General features: G+C 37.1%; 1 long non-coding RNA gene across 1 annotated transcript; it reads right to left on the reverse strand.

The window, feature by feature from the left end:
- Nucleotides 1-10563: 10563 nt before the first annotated feature.
- Nucleotides 10564-13092, reverse strand: LOC107810279 (uncharacterized). Its single transcript, XR_012709592.1, has 3 exons — nt 12394-13092; nt 11550-11745; nt 10564-10793 (listed from the first exon to the last, which is right to left on the reverse strand). It is a non-coding gene; the product is annotated as an uncharacterized LOC107810279 (long non-coding RNA).
- Nucleotides 13093-13845: the final 753 nt, after the last annotated feature.

Raw genomic sequence — 13845 nt, forward strand, 5'->3', positions numbered from 1 at the left:
GGACTGCAGACCTCCGTCGCTGACTTGGGGACTCACATTGATCCTGTGGCTGACCGACAGGTGAAGTCGAAAAAGAAGTTCATGGGCTGGCTGAGAGCACTGGGTCGCGCCTGCAACGTGAACCCAGACACAGTTTCGGATCAAGAGTGACCCTTCAGGGAAGTTTCTTTACCTCACTGCTTTTTATATTGTCAAGCCATTGGGACATGTCTTAATTTTAAGTGTGGGGTGGGGAACTTCGTTGTATGCTGTACTTGTGAATATTATCTATTTATTATTCTTGGTTTTATTTTTTGTGTTAGTGACTTTAGAAATAGAGTAACAGTTTTTTTAGGAAGTTAAAATAGAAGCGACTTGACCCGACGATGGATCTCTTTCGGCGGGGTTCTTGAGGGACCAAGTCGAGAAGAATTTTTTTTTTTGGAAATATAAAGACTCTTCCTAATGACGGTTTCTATAGACAATTTTCTTGAGGGAAGCTAGTCTATAGAAAACACCAAAAAGATTTTTTTTTATTTCTTAGGTAGTGTAGTAACTTCTTCTTGGTTTTTCTTTGGGTCACGGTTCTTTTCCAAGGGTTTAGCTTGAACCGGGTATACGTAGATTTTTTTGTTTTAGGTTAGGATTAATGGGCGACAAGCTTAAAATTGAAGAATAAAAACCCTTAGCGTTCTTACACCTGAACACGATAGACGCTAGAGTGTAGCGCTTAGCTTTAAGGGTTGAATCTTGTTTAAGTGCCTTAAAAATTATATGTTTGTACCTAACTTGAACACTCAAAAGAGAATGTTTTGATAAACTAATCCAGAGTGAGTCATGTGCCATGTGGGTGTGAGTATCATTATATTCCATGTTGTACATTTGATGCCTAGAACTTGCCCTGTGTGTTTGCAAAGCGATATAGTAGCTTCATTCGGTTTTAGAAGTGATATAGGCATTTCTTTGTTGAGCCAGACATATAAAGTGAACCCACCTGAATGCATTACATCTTAGTTAGCCCCGTTGAGCCTATAAGTCTGTTTCTTTGGCGACCATAATGTGAACCTTAACCACTTGTTTGAATAGCCTGCTGTTTGAACCAATTTTCCTCCCTCTCACTAAGCCCTAGATTGGTATTGAGATTATGTAAAAACAAAAGTGTGGGGTGGTGGTTTGGTTTTTGAAGTGGAACCATGGAAATAGAGAAAAGGTGCAGAATGTGAAGCGTAAAAAGAAAAGCACCACGAAAAAAAAGTTCATATATTTTGTAGTGATTAATAAGTGGTAGCTTGTACAAATTGCACCTAATGTATGGGGATGTTTAAATGTGGTGGAGTGTTGGCTTACAAAATGATGATTTTTAGGTTCAACGTAATTGTATTAAAAGTGCTTAGAGAGGTTAGTCACTATATCCAAATGTATCCTACCCGTCCCTTAGCCTACATTACAACCAAATAAAGTCCTATTGATCTTAGACTGAGTGGGGCTCGATTAGTCGAGTACTACACTAGGGGCAAGCTTATGGTGCATCTTTGTGGCATGTGAATGTTCTTTTTGGAGAGTGAGTGAATTCTGTCCATTTGAGTTCCTAATTGTTATCACTATCATTATATATATGGAACTACTCTCTTGTGTGATGTGAGGGCATGTGATTCACAAAGGAAAGGTGCATCTTGACTATTGTGTAGAGTGGTTTGAGTAAGTGCAAATGTTACAGGGTACGAAAAACTTGATTCTTGAGGTAAAAGCTGCTCACTACTAGGTGTAACTCTTGTGAAATGTTCATGGCGTGAGTCGTTGAGGGAAAAGCATAGGAAATGAATTTTTATAGAGTGTGGTGAATTGCTCTAGGACTAGCAATAATTTAAGTGTGGGGTGTTGATAATAGGTTATATAGTTGTTATTTACACCATAATTTCCCATGCTTTGTTGTTGTTTTATAATGTAAGTTGCCAATAAAATGCTTTAATTAATGCTATTTGGTTTCGCAGGGAATATAAGATGTGAGGAGGCAACATGAAGTGTTTAAAGGCAATAACGTGAAGAAAACACCACTCAAGAAATACCCAAACACAAAAGAGCAAAAAGAGAAGGAACGCGGAGACAAAAAGGCCTAGCATACTCACCGCGGTCCACGCCGCGGTTGGAGTCAGTGTTCTCCGCGGTCAGCGCCATGGTCGACGCCGCGGCCGTGGCGGCATGTTCACAGTCTAGAAATTTAAGGGGCCAAAGTGTCAATTCGGGAAAGCTTTTGTAAAACACTTATAAGATGTAGGAAACTCGCCCAAGAGAAGAGGGGGCTTATTTTTGGAGATTACTTTTGCAAGAAGACAAGTGTGAGAGATCACCTAAAACATCATAGTTCTTATTCTCTTCTATTTTTCTTGCAATTTTCCATTATGAATATTTTCGTAGTTTATTCTTACATTGTCATGAGTAGTTAAATACTTTAATCTAAGGTTTTGGTGAAACCCGTTGGGGATGACTTGGTTGTGATAGTAATATAGTTTGAATTGGTTGTTAATCTCTATTTGTTCATCTACGTTTTGATTGTGGTTAGTTGAAAGGGCCCTCAATTATCCGTTCCTATTTATTATGTATCTTCTTGAGAGAGAGTGCATATTTAGGTAGTTGTTTGAACAACATCACTCCTGGAGTATAGACGAGAGTCATAACCGAGGGTTTAGAGGTTGGATTAGAGATAACGATACCTCGGATGCAATCTAAAAGAACGGTAATGTGAATCTAGCTAGCGTAGCTTGAGAGAGTGTGTTTAGTAAATTATCATAATTGCTTGAGAGAGATTTATGATAACTGGGGAGTTCTTGATTGATAGAGACAACTAAGGCATCGCTATAAGAAACATACAATCAAGGAAATCACCAACGGGGGAAACCATTACCTTAGACCTTATTCCAACTGTTTACACATCAAGCATAGTTAATTTTCAGCTGTTAATTATTTTCAGTTTTTAGTTGTTAGAAATATCATCAATTGTAAATTACAAAGTTTGGGGAAATTGATTCTGTGAATTTAGTAAATCCGACAAAAGTAATTGATAGGTTAATTCTCTGTGGTTCGACTCTAGGCAGAATTACTCAGATTATATTTGCTACGTCCGTGTGTGTCCTTGTATAAGGCATAGTTTGGCGTTATTAGGGTGTGGCTTTGATTCTGCAGCTATGATATTGTTGCTTGTTGAGCCTGTAGCATTTCAAAAATCAGCCGTAGTCTCACTCCATCACCTTCGGGCACTTCTCGAGCTGTTGGTCGGGGTCCCCACGAACAATGTTTTCGGGATCAATTGGAAAATTGATGTTGATGGCCACCTGCAAGCTAGCATCGACTGAGTCGGCAGCTGGGACACCGTTGGGATTGGCGGGAAGAACATCATTGCTGGGCACCAAATTATTATTTTCACCGTGATGGCCAGACTCAACGTCAATGTTCAAGTGAGCAGACTGAAAGTTTGATATTATTAGACCGAACTAAAATTAAGATTTCAAAGAATAAGCGTAAGGGTGTGTTATGGAGATTCTTATCAAATCACCACTATAATCCTTAGACCCACGATGGGCGCCAAACGTTTCACCCAAAAGTTGGACAACAATTAAATTTGTACACGATTTAAAGTATACGTGGTTTAATTCAACACGAATAATAAAGAATAACAGATAAATGAATTAAATACGAAATAAAAGATCAAACCAATCGCGATATTATGACCAAGTCTGATCTTAGATTGAACAGTGACCTCATCCTCTATTCGACCCTCGGTTCAAGCCCAGTCGTGAATGAAGAACAGAACAAGTGAGCAAAGATTTTAACAGTCGCTAGAAGGAAAAAATAGACTTTTACTGCTTTGAATTGTGTGTTACGATCTGTCAGACTAAAGAAAAACTTCCCCTTATATAGTAGTAGAGTTTCAGTCCTAGTATAAGTCTAAAAAACGTATTAAAAAAAAAATTCCCGGTAACTATTGATCCATAATCGTTACTGAATGAGATTCGCGCCATAATGTCCGACTGAGGGAAAGTATTACGGCCCCTTATCCATCATGCATAACCGTCCACCGTGTCTTCCAAGGTCTAGGAGTTATACTTGATATGGAATATGTCTCTTTACCATGTTTGATGTCGGATGTATAGTCTCGATATGAAGGATCTCTGGCCCCAATTATAATCTCATCGTGCTCCCCCATCGTTCTCTCATCGGGGAATCGGGATAGACATTGCCCCCGATTTTACCGGATCACATTACTGTTTCTCCTCTCCTGATCTTTTCTGTTCAGATTCGTCCTGTACTACTCTGGCACCTTTAGTTTTCTTTTCTTTATTGTTTGTTCTTTGAATTATTTCGTTGATCAAGTCCCACTAAGGCTTATAATCCTATGCGATCATTCACTTTATATTGTACCAATAACTTAAGATCATTGATCTGATGTTATTTTGTTATAAGTTATACTTAATTTGGACTTCTTGTTTTAATTCGCATATGTAAGTCAATACCTGAAATAGTTTTTAGACCCAGATTTCAAAAAAAAATGGGGATTTGGATGAGAGTTGAACATTACACTTCTAGGATGTAAGGCATGAGCCATCGAATTTGATCTTATAGCACTTTAGATTTGTAAGATGACACATTATTAAGCTTTTCTTTTGCACTATTATCACATATAGGGGTTATTTGGTTTGAATAAGGCGCTGGGATAAGTTAATCTCGAATTAGTTATCCTGGTATTATTTTTATCTACTGTTTGGTATGTTGTATTAAAAATGACAATTGCATAAATTTTTAGAAGAAGATATAAGTTATTCCAACATTAATTACCCCACTCCTACAAAGTATAAGTTGTTTCGGTAGTAATTTTAATCTCGGAATAACTTATACCAGGTTTGCTAACCAAACAAAATATTAAGGTGATATTAAATTTTTTTACCAGCACTATATCTACTTATACCTCATACAAAACGACCCAATAGAGTATCATTTCTCTAGTGTTAAAAGGCACAACACATGCTATATCTCGCCCTTATGTATTTTCAGCATATTAATATATTATTTTGTCTGGCTCAATATTTGGCGTACCGTCAGACAAAAACATACCTATGACCTATTTTTGGAAAATACATTTATATATTCTTAATTTTCATGAATATCATATCCAAGATTAAAAGGAATGACTAGAAATATGTTAAATAAATCAATCACGAGTTCAAGTCCCATATTTTCATTCTTTAAAACTATGTTAGGAGATTTCTGACCAAATAAACTGTTTTGAGGCATGAACTGATTGCATTGTCATAAAAGTAAATATTAACTCTCAATATCACTTTTATACTTTATTCATATCTTAATTTATATGCTTTTAGTCTTTCTTTCTTTAATTTTGAGTTCACTCAACTTATGCCAAATAAAATTGTGGTAATGGAGTTCTGTTACACTTTATTGCGAGTGTATACGGTCAAAATCGGGTTTGCCTAATTTTGTATGACTAACCGAAATCGGAGTGGTAAATCAAGGCTCGGTCTCGGTTATATCGGACCATGGTACAGATATGGATTGGTAAGCTCATGGATCAATGGCCGATCAAGATAGAGACTGAAACAGGAGAGAGATCGAACGAGATCGAAGAAAGTCTGCCAGGTCGACTAACAGAAAGCTGAGATATTTGTGATCGGGCAAGGATCGTGGCGGAAATCTCGGCACTTATCAAGTCAGGACTAGTTATTTAGCCCATCATGGAATTTACTTCCGTAATTAGAATTATACCATAGATAGGATTCCTCCCCTATATAAAGAGGGTCCTAATCATTTGTAAGACGCATTAATCACGCGTATCAAAGCAATACAACACTTTCTCGCTTATATTCTTGTTCATTAGTTAGTTTGTTTCTTAACTATTTTGGGCACCGATCAGTTCGAGGGCACTCTAGCTCGAGGGTTGAACTACCTTACAACACTAGTTTGCTTTATCTTATTGTTAACTTCTATTACTAATATTCATATCTATCAATTGGTATTAGGTGAAATTACGTATCCTTAAAACCATATTGTAAGTTTAATTGTTATCCAATTGGTATTAGTGATTGCCTGGTATTAATTTTCATAACACACACTACTTTACGCTTGTTTTTGTGAGTGTTTTTGATTTTAGGATCAACATGTCTAACTCACAAGCAATACCCACTCACGCCGACAACGACCTTGATCTTCAGAACGGGAACGAAAACATAGTCGCCCCGGGAAATGGAGTACCTCCAGTCATCCCCGATGGACCGCCGGTCGTAGACCTAGTCGATGTCAGCTCCCATATTGCCATTAATGGGAATTTGGGCGTCGACCCTGAAAATAGCGTCCACAGAGATGCTCGAGCAGCCGATCCGAACGCACAGAGCGGTGAAGAAGGAGGAATTAGCCTTCGAATGATATTCGAGATGTTGCAAATTCAACAAGATGCGATAGCGCAACTCCAAAATCATAATCAAGCACCAAGCAGAATTGAGCACAAAACATCACAAGAAGTTGTTCGTAGAGTCGAGCCTGTACCGGAGAAATCGAACGCCAATGAATCGGGGACTGACCTTGCCATTATGAAGATGCTTGAGGAGTTCACTAAACGGATTGAATCAGGATAAAAGAAAATCGTGGCAAATAATAAAAAAGTAGAAACATACAAATCCCGGGTTTACCAAATACCGGGAGCACCACCGATTCTAAAGGGTTTGGATTCGAAGAAGTTCGGGCAAAGACCGTTCCCACCTAGTGCGACTCAGAAGCCAATCCCCAAGAAGTTTTGTATGTCTGAGATTCCTAAGTATAATGAGATGACCGATTCGAATGAACACATCACCTCGTATATGTGCGCCATTAAAGGAAATGACTTGGAAGATGACGAAATTGAATACGTACTGCTAAAGAAGTTCGGGGAGACTCTATCGAAGGGTGCCTTAATATGGTATCATAACTTACATCCTAATTCTATTAATTCGTTTGCTATACGTGTAGATTCTTTTGTAAAGGAACTCGTCGAAGCCATTAAAGTTGCAACAAGGAAGTCGGACCTTTTCAAGGTAAGGCAGAAAAATAACAAGATGCTCAGGGAATTCGTATCTCGATTCCAAACGGAGAGAATGGATTTGCCTCCGGTCACCGCTGACTGGGCTGTTCAAGCTTTCACTTAAGGTCTCAACACTCGGAGTTTCATAGATTCACAGCAGTTGAAGCAACGCTTAATCGAGTACCCAGCTGTCACATGGGCCGCACATATATAATCGATATCAGTCGAAGATCAGGGTCGAGGATGATCAACTAGGGATACCTTCGGGGTCCGTTTATCCAAGCAGGCCCATGGATAGGATCAAAAGGGGCATCGATCGAGAACCGAGGTTGAATAGAGATCGATATCAATCGTACAACGGAGACCGTAGAGGCAGCGGGTCTAGGCGAAGCTTCACACGAAATGAGAGGAGAAATGATCAAGGTCCAAATTCACGGGGGCTTAGTGTCGAGTAAGATCACGTTAAATGTCCAAAATCTGAATGAAGGTATGACCCCATTCCAATTCTTTCTATTTTTTCGACTAACACTTGCAGGCTATCGACAAGGATCAACACGAAGCTTTGGATCTTAAAACAGGCAATGCACTCTTTTTCCCGTAGACTGGTTTTTGTCCCAAATGGATTTTTCCGCTGATGTTTTTAACGAGGCAACCATTGTTCGTGCTAACTTAGAGCAATTCAATAGAATCCGAGGTACCCCTACAATAAGCCTGGAGTACTGCTCGAATGTCTACTTTATTTCAAGGAAATTACTTCGTGACAGCGGGGTCTCGATAGGAAAATTTTGTAAGGGTCAAACAGTCACATGAACCGTGCCCATATAGGTTACTCAAGCCCTAACATCAAACATATGCGCATGTATAATCATCTATTGAGAGAAGTATTTTTCCTTGCTGATATCGCATGCCTTTAGAAAATTTTCCTATTTCATACTCTTGATCTATTATGTAAACAGGCTTAGGCCGACCATGACGGAAGTTCGAACAAATAACCCCACGCTCGAGGACTGCCTTCCGAAAAACAAATGAAATTGAACTACTAAAATGTTGAGACCATAACACCTTAAAGATGACCCTCGATTTTACAGGCCACGGTCACCCCACTCGGGGACTGACACTTCGGGCAAGGTCGAAGCGAAATGGGAAATAAGCCCAAAGGGAAGGTTCCGAACTAAAGAGGCTACGACCAAATTAATGCGGATCGGAGACGTCAGAAATTCCTAACAAATACAAAGGCCTAAGGGCTAACTTCACTTCGAGTTCGAGCAAGTTCTCAGTCGATCATAAAATCCCAAGGGCCCAAGGGCTATCTTAACCTAAGCTCGAGCAAACTCTCACTCGGGGACTATCTATAAAACCTAAGGGCTAACTTTACTTCGTGTTCGAGAAAATCCTAACTCGACTATAAAGCCTAAGGGCTAACTTCACTTCGAGTTCGAGCAAGTCCTCACTCGATCATAAAAGCCCAAGGGCTATCTTAACCCAAGTTCGAGTAAACTCTCACTCGGGGACTATCTATAAAGCCTAAGGGCTAACTTCACTTCAGATTTGAGCAAATCCTCACTCGACTATAAAGCCTAATGGCTAACTTTACTTCGAATTCGAGCAAATCCTCACTCAACTATAAAGCCTAAGGGCTAACTTCATTTCGAGTTCGAGCAAGTCCTCACTCAATCATAAAAGCCCAAGGGCTATCTCAGCCCCAGTTCGAGCAAACTCTCACTCGGGGACTATCCACAAAGCCTAAGGACTAACTTTACTTCGAGTTCGAGCAAATCCTCACTCGACTATAAAGCGTAAGGGCTAACTTCACTTTGAGCTCGAGCAAATCTTCACTGGACTATTAAGCATAAGAGCTACTCAAACTCTAGTTCAAATGGCCATTCAGGGACCATCGATCTCGGTCGAAAGAACAAAGCCCCGAGCATGGATTTCTTCAAAGTCTCCCTCCAAGACCGACAATTGGTGCGCTCCTTAGCCCGAACCTGATCGGTTTCCTTTTATGGAACAGTTTAAATGTGTTGGCCATGTTGTTTTAGTAAGCAAGGAAGAATAGAGATTGGAATATTTGGTATTTCGGGAAGAACAAGCAAAGAAACTCAAAGACTCAATTAGTTTCTTGTCATTACACTCCAAAAAACGAGGGGACTATCTATATACGGTCAAAATCGGGTTTGCCTAATTTTGTATGACTGGCCAAAATCAGGATGGTATATCAACACTCGGCCTCGGTTATATCGGACCATGGTACAGATATGGATTGGTAAGCTCATTAATCAATGGTCGATCAGGATCGAGACCGAAACAGGAAAGAGATCGAACGAGATCGAAGGTAGCCTGCCAGGTCGAATAACAGAAAGCCGAGATAGCCGTGATCGGGCAAGGATCGTGGTGTAAATTTCGGCACGTATCAAGTCAGGACCGGTTATTTAGCCCATCATGGGATTTACTTCCGTAATTAGAATTATATCATAAATAGGATTCCTCCACTATATAAAGAGGGTCCTAATCATTTGTAAGGCACATTATTCACGCATATCAAAGCAATACAATACTTTTTCGCTTATACTCTTGTTCATCAGTTAGTTTGTTTCTTAACTATTTTTGGCACCGATCAGTTCAAAGGCACTCTAGCTCGAGGGATGAACTGCGTTACAACACTGTTTTGCTTTATCTTATTGTTAACTTCTATTACTAATATTCATATCTATCAATTGGTATTAGGTGAAATCACGTATCCTTAAAATTACATTATAAGTTTAATTGTTATCCAATTTTTAGGGAAAACAGCGAGTCAAATAATTATTTCCTTTGATAATAGTTTTCCAAAATATTTTAAGCGTTAAAGTTATGATAAATTTTATGTAGCTTTTAGGTATATCTATTTTATTTCAAATTCAGATATAATATGTTTACTCCACCCTAAAAAGTTATGTATTTAACACTACGTTATGCTTTTCTGCCGGGAAAGATTAACAATATTTAGACATGTGCAGATTTTTCGTATGAAATAATTTGACTTGACTAAAATAAAATAATCCAGTGTGAAACAACTCTTATAAAAGTAAAATGTTGCACGTGTAAGTTCAGTTGGAACTTTAACTATCGTCCTGTCACTTCTATTCTTATTGGCATTTGACTCTTTTCTTCTCTAAATATATACCTTTCCAAAGATATCTCAAACTTCTCTATGTGAAACAAGATTATAAGATAACTCTAGCCACTACAAGAAAATATTGTAATAACGGCGGTTATTAACTGCCACTATGACGGTTTTACGAAACGCCTGAAATTACGTCCGTCAAAAAATTATTACGAGGGGTTTCCCGGTAAACACCATAATTGAGCCCTGCATAAAATGGCGGTTCACAGCCGCCACAATTGCCTCTTTAAAGGGCAGTTTAAATCCGCCATAATTATTTTTCATTTGTAATTAATTTCTACAGCTTTTGTTCATTACATATATTTACCCTGTCCATTGCGTGAAAGCTTGTATATTACTTGTAACAGTTTTGACACAAATATAAGAGAACGGTTACTTAAATAAATCATTTGTTGTACATAAAACCCATAAGCACTTCATAATTACACCATCAAATGTATTAAAGTTCATGGAGTAATATTTTACATCAATTCAACATAAGGGAAAAAACAGTAATAAATCATAGAGATACATTCAATGAACACTCATGATCCGCATAGTTACTTCCATCGAGTGATCTTCTTGGGCTGCTAGATCACGTGACACAACTTCCTATATCATGTGTCGACAAAATAAATAAAATCAACAATTGATAAAAACCCAAAACTCAATCATGATTGTATGTGATCAATTTACTAAGACATGCTTGTACTGCTCTAACTAAACTTGGGCTGCTTGTACTTCTATCAACTAAATAATGTCCTTCTCTAAAAGATTAAGGAGAGTAATGTGGTAGATCAAACAAGCAAAAGATTACCTTCTATTTGAATGTTGTATGCCCATGTATAACTGATCCGTTAAGGTAAAAATGTAAACCTCACAAAACTAGTCATATCATTTTGATCTCACATAATTTTATTGGGTAAAAAAAGGGAAAATCCAAGACAAAAAAGCAACAAAATGGAAGAGGACAGACTAGCAAAATGTATTCTAAGGAAATTAGGAACCAAAATACCAACTGATGACACTGGATTATTGCTTTCCAATATAAGTTTTCACTACTTTTTTCTAAATTCTACCTCCATTATGCACGGACGATATAAGAAATTTACTCAATTAGGCCATTTAAAAGGTAAATTGTAGGTAAATCTATTTAATAGTATTGATATTTAAATTGAATAAATGGTCAGCAACATGTTACAACATGTTAAGTTACATTGATGGGTGTAATAAGTTATTGTATTGTAAGCATATATAATTTATATCTTTGTTAAATTACTAATTTCATTTATAATGATCAATAGTTATTTGTAAGTGACCTGATAGTATAAATTAAACAGTTACCTAAAATGAATAATTTCTACTTGCCTTTTGAACCCAGGCAATACCAAAATCAAATCCACAGCTTCCAATTTGTTGTGCTTCCTCAATGGAACTCGAGAGAGACAATCAGGATTAACTTGCTCAATATCATTTGATCCTGCTGATAGAGTCCGAGCAACTGATGCTAATAACTTTTGTGATTTTCCAGAAGTTTTCTGTAGATACTCATCCCTCAATTCTCCTAATTATCATGAAACAAGATTAATGGTAAGCAACTATAAAATGAACTCTTTGAAAATGGGGTAACTGTATGGCAATTAAATTGAAGTATTGAAGTACTTAGAGATAGTTAAGGTTTTTAAAATCCACTATGAGGTTTTACAATTGGTTGGTCCCTCTATTCTAAATAATAAGACAAATTACTTTCTCTTTGGTATGTTCAAACTGAAACTTGTCCTCTTGCCGAAAAGGAAAGATTTCTCTCCAACAGTCTAAACTAAAAGAGAAATATCAGAATATTTATCAACGACGGCTTGTTTGGTTTAATTATCTTGTTTGAAATAACTAAATTTTCCTGACTGTATAGTTTCTTTAGTTACCGTCACTATCTGGCTGTTGTCCTAAAACTAAAAAGCTAACTATTGACTTTAACATCCAAAAAGATTAATTATTCGAACAAACTCTGTAATAATTATTTTTCACAATCCAAATTTAACCATGCTCTGCCACTAACTAGACTGTTCCTTAGATATAATATAAAATAATTCTCAAAAAATAAAGAAAACTAAAAACAAATCCGACAGGTATATTGACAGATGAAAGCAAACTAACAATGAAACCGTAGAACCAAATTAATAAATAGAGAAAAGGAGATAAAATTAGAAAGGACCTAGCTAAACTTCGTTTGAAGTTGGGAGTTGAGATCACTAAAGTTGTTGCGGAGATAAGCAAACTCCATACGAGCTTCATCGTGTTTGAATCGATAGCCTCGGCGAGAATAGACTAGAAGCTTCGCCATTCCTTCTCGTGTCCGAATCGATGGCCTAAGCGAGAATAGAAGAAAGAATCGCCGGCTACGGCGATCTGATGATACAACGGCAAGGGAGAGGGAAAACTGCACAAAACAGAATTTATTTGGGGGAAGTTCTAATTGGTGAGACTTAGAGTGACACTTATTTTAGGTTTGCCCGCAGTAATATATGATAAACTGCCAATTTACGGCTGCATAATATGGCGACTTAACAATTGCGCTAATAGAGTGCTTATTATGGACTAAAATCGCCGCAATATTGTCGGTTTTTTGTAGTGATTTAGCTAATACAGTATTGAAGGGCTTAATTTTTCGTATAACAAATAGCTCTATGTGGGTTATGGCTAAAGGATATAGATAAGATAAAGTTGATCAAAGAATTCTTGCTTCTGACATCGTAAATTAAAGTTGTTAAATTTCAAAAGGATGATATAAGAAAATTTAATTGATAGTGTGATGGCTAGAAAAATAGAGATAAAGTTTGTCAGAAAGTATTCCTTTTGAATTTATTCATAAAGATCTTAAGGTTAGACGAGAATGCTAGCTTTTGCTTTTTGGTATATCTAGATTTGTAATTTATAGATAGAATAAATATTTTTTGAGATGTATGCATTAACTATATTTAGTGTATAATCTAATTAAAAAATTTTAAAATACATGTACAATGCACGTATAAATAGACTAATTATATTTAAAACTGTTTAAATCTAAACTTCTTATTTTACTCTTGTAATGATATATCCTTTTAACGATTGAGATCTTATGACATATGTTTAAGATAACAATTTACAGAAGATTTTTTTTTCTTACCCTCGATGTACAATCAAACAACTTTTACGTAAATGATATTCTTGTCCATTGTTTAAACTTCTGTGCGGAAGTTCTGAAAGTAAAAGGAAGAAGTAACGTCCAATTGAGTGTGAGCACTAGCGCACCGGCTAAAGTAGAATGATGGCCCCCCATTTTTGCACCATTGAAATTGACGGAGAAAAGACAAGAAGTATGGAAAAGGAAGAGCACTATCACATTTAAGTTGAATTTGTAAGGAGAGAGGTAGCTCTGCTTGACATGAAGTGTCAACATGATGACATTTGTAGCCTATATGAGAGTATGTGCCTCTTCGTGCGTAGTCCTTTTTTTTCCATAGGTCAAATACGTGATATTTTCTTTTCGTAATGAGTACGTAGTTGTAAGATTTCAATTCAAGACATTTTTTTTTTGTACTATGTTGAACTTAAATGTGTAACCATAATGTTTGAAAATTTAAATTATTAACTAGAAAAAGGTGTACTTTTATTTTACGCTTATTAC

The sequence above is a fragment of the Nicotiana tabacum genome, chromosome 5 (assembly GCF_000715075.1).
Source record: "Nicotiana tabacum cultivar K326 chromosome 5, ASM71507v2, whole genome shotgun sequence".
NCBI classification, from domain to species: Eukaryota; Viridiplantae; Streptophyta; class Magnoliopsida; order Solanales; family Solanaceae; genus Nicotiana; species Nicotiana tabacum.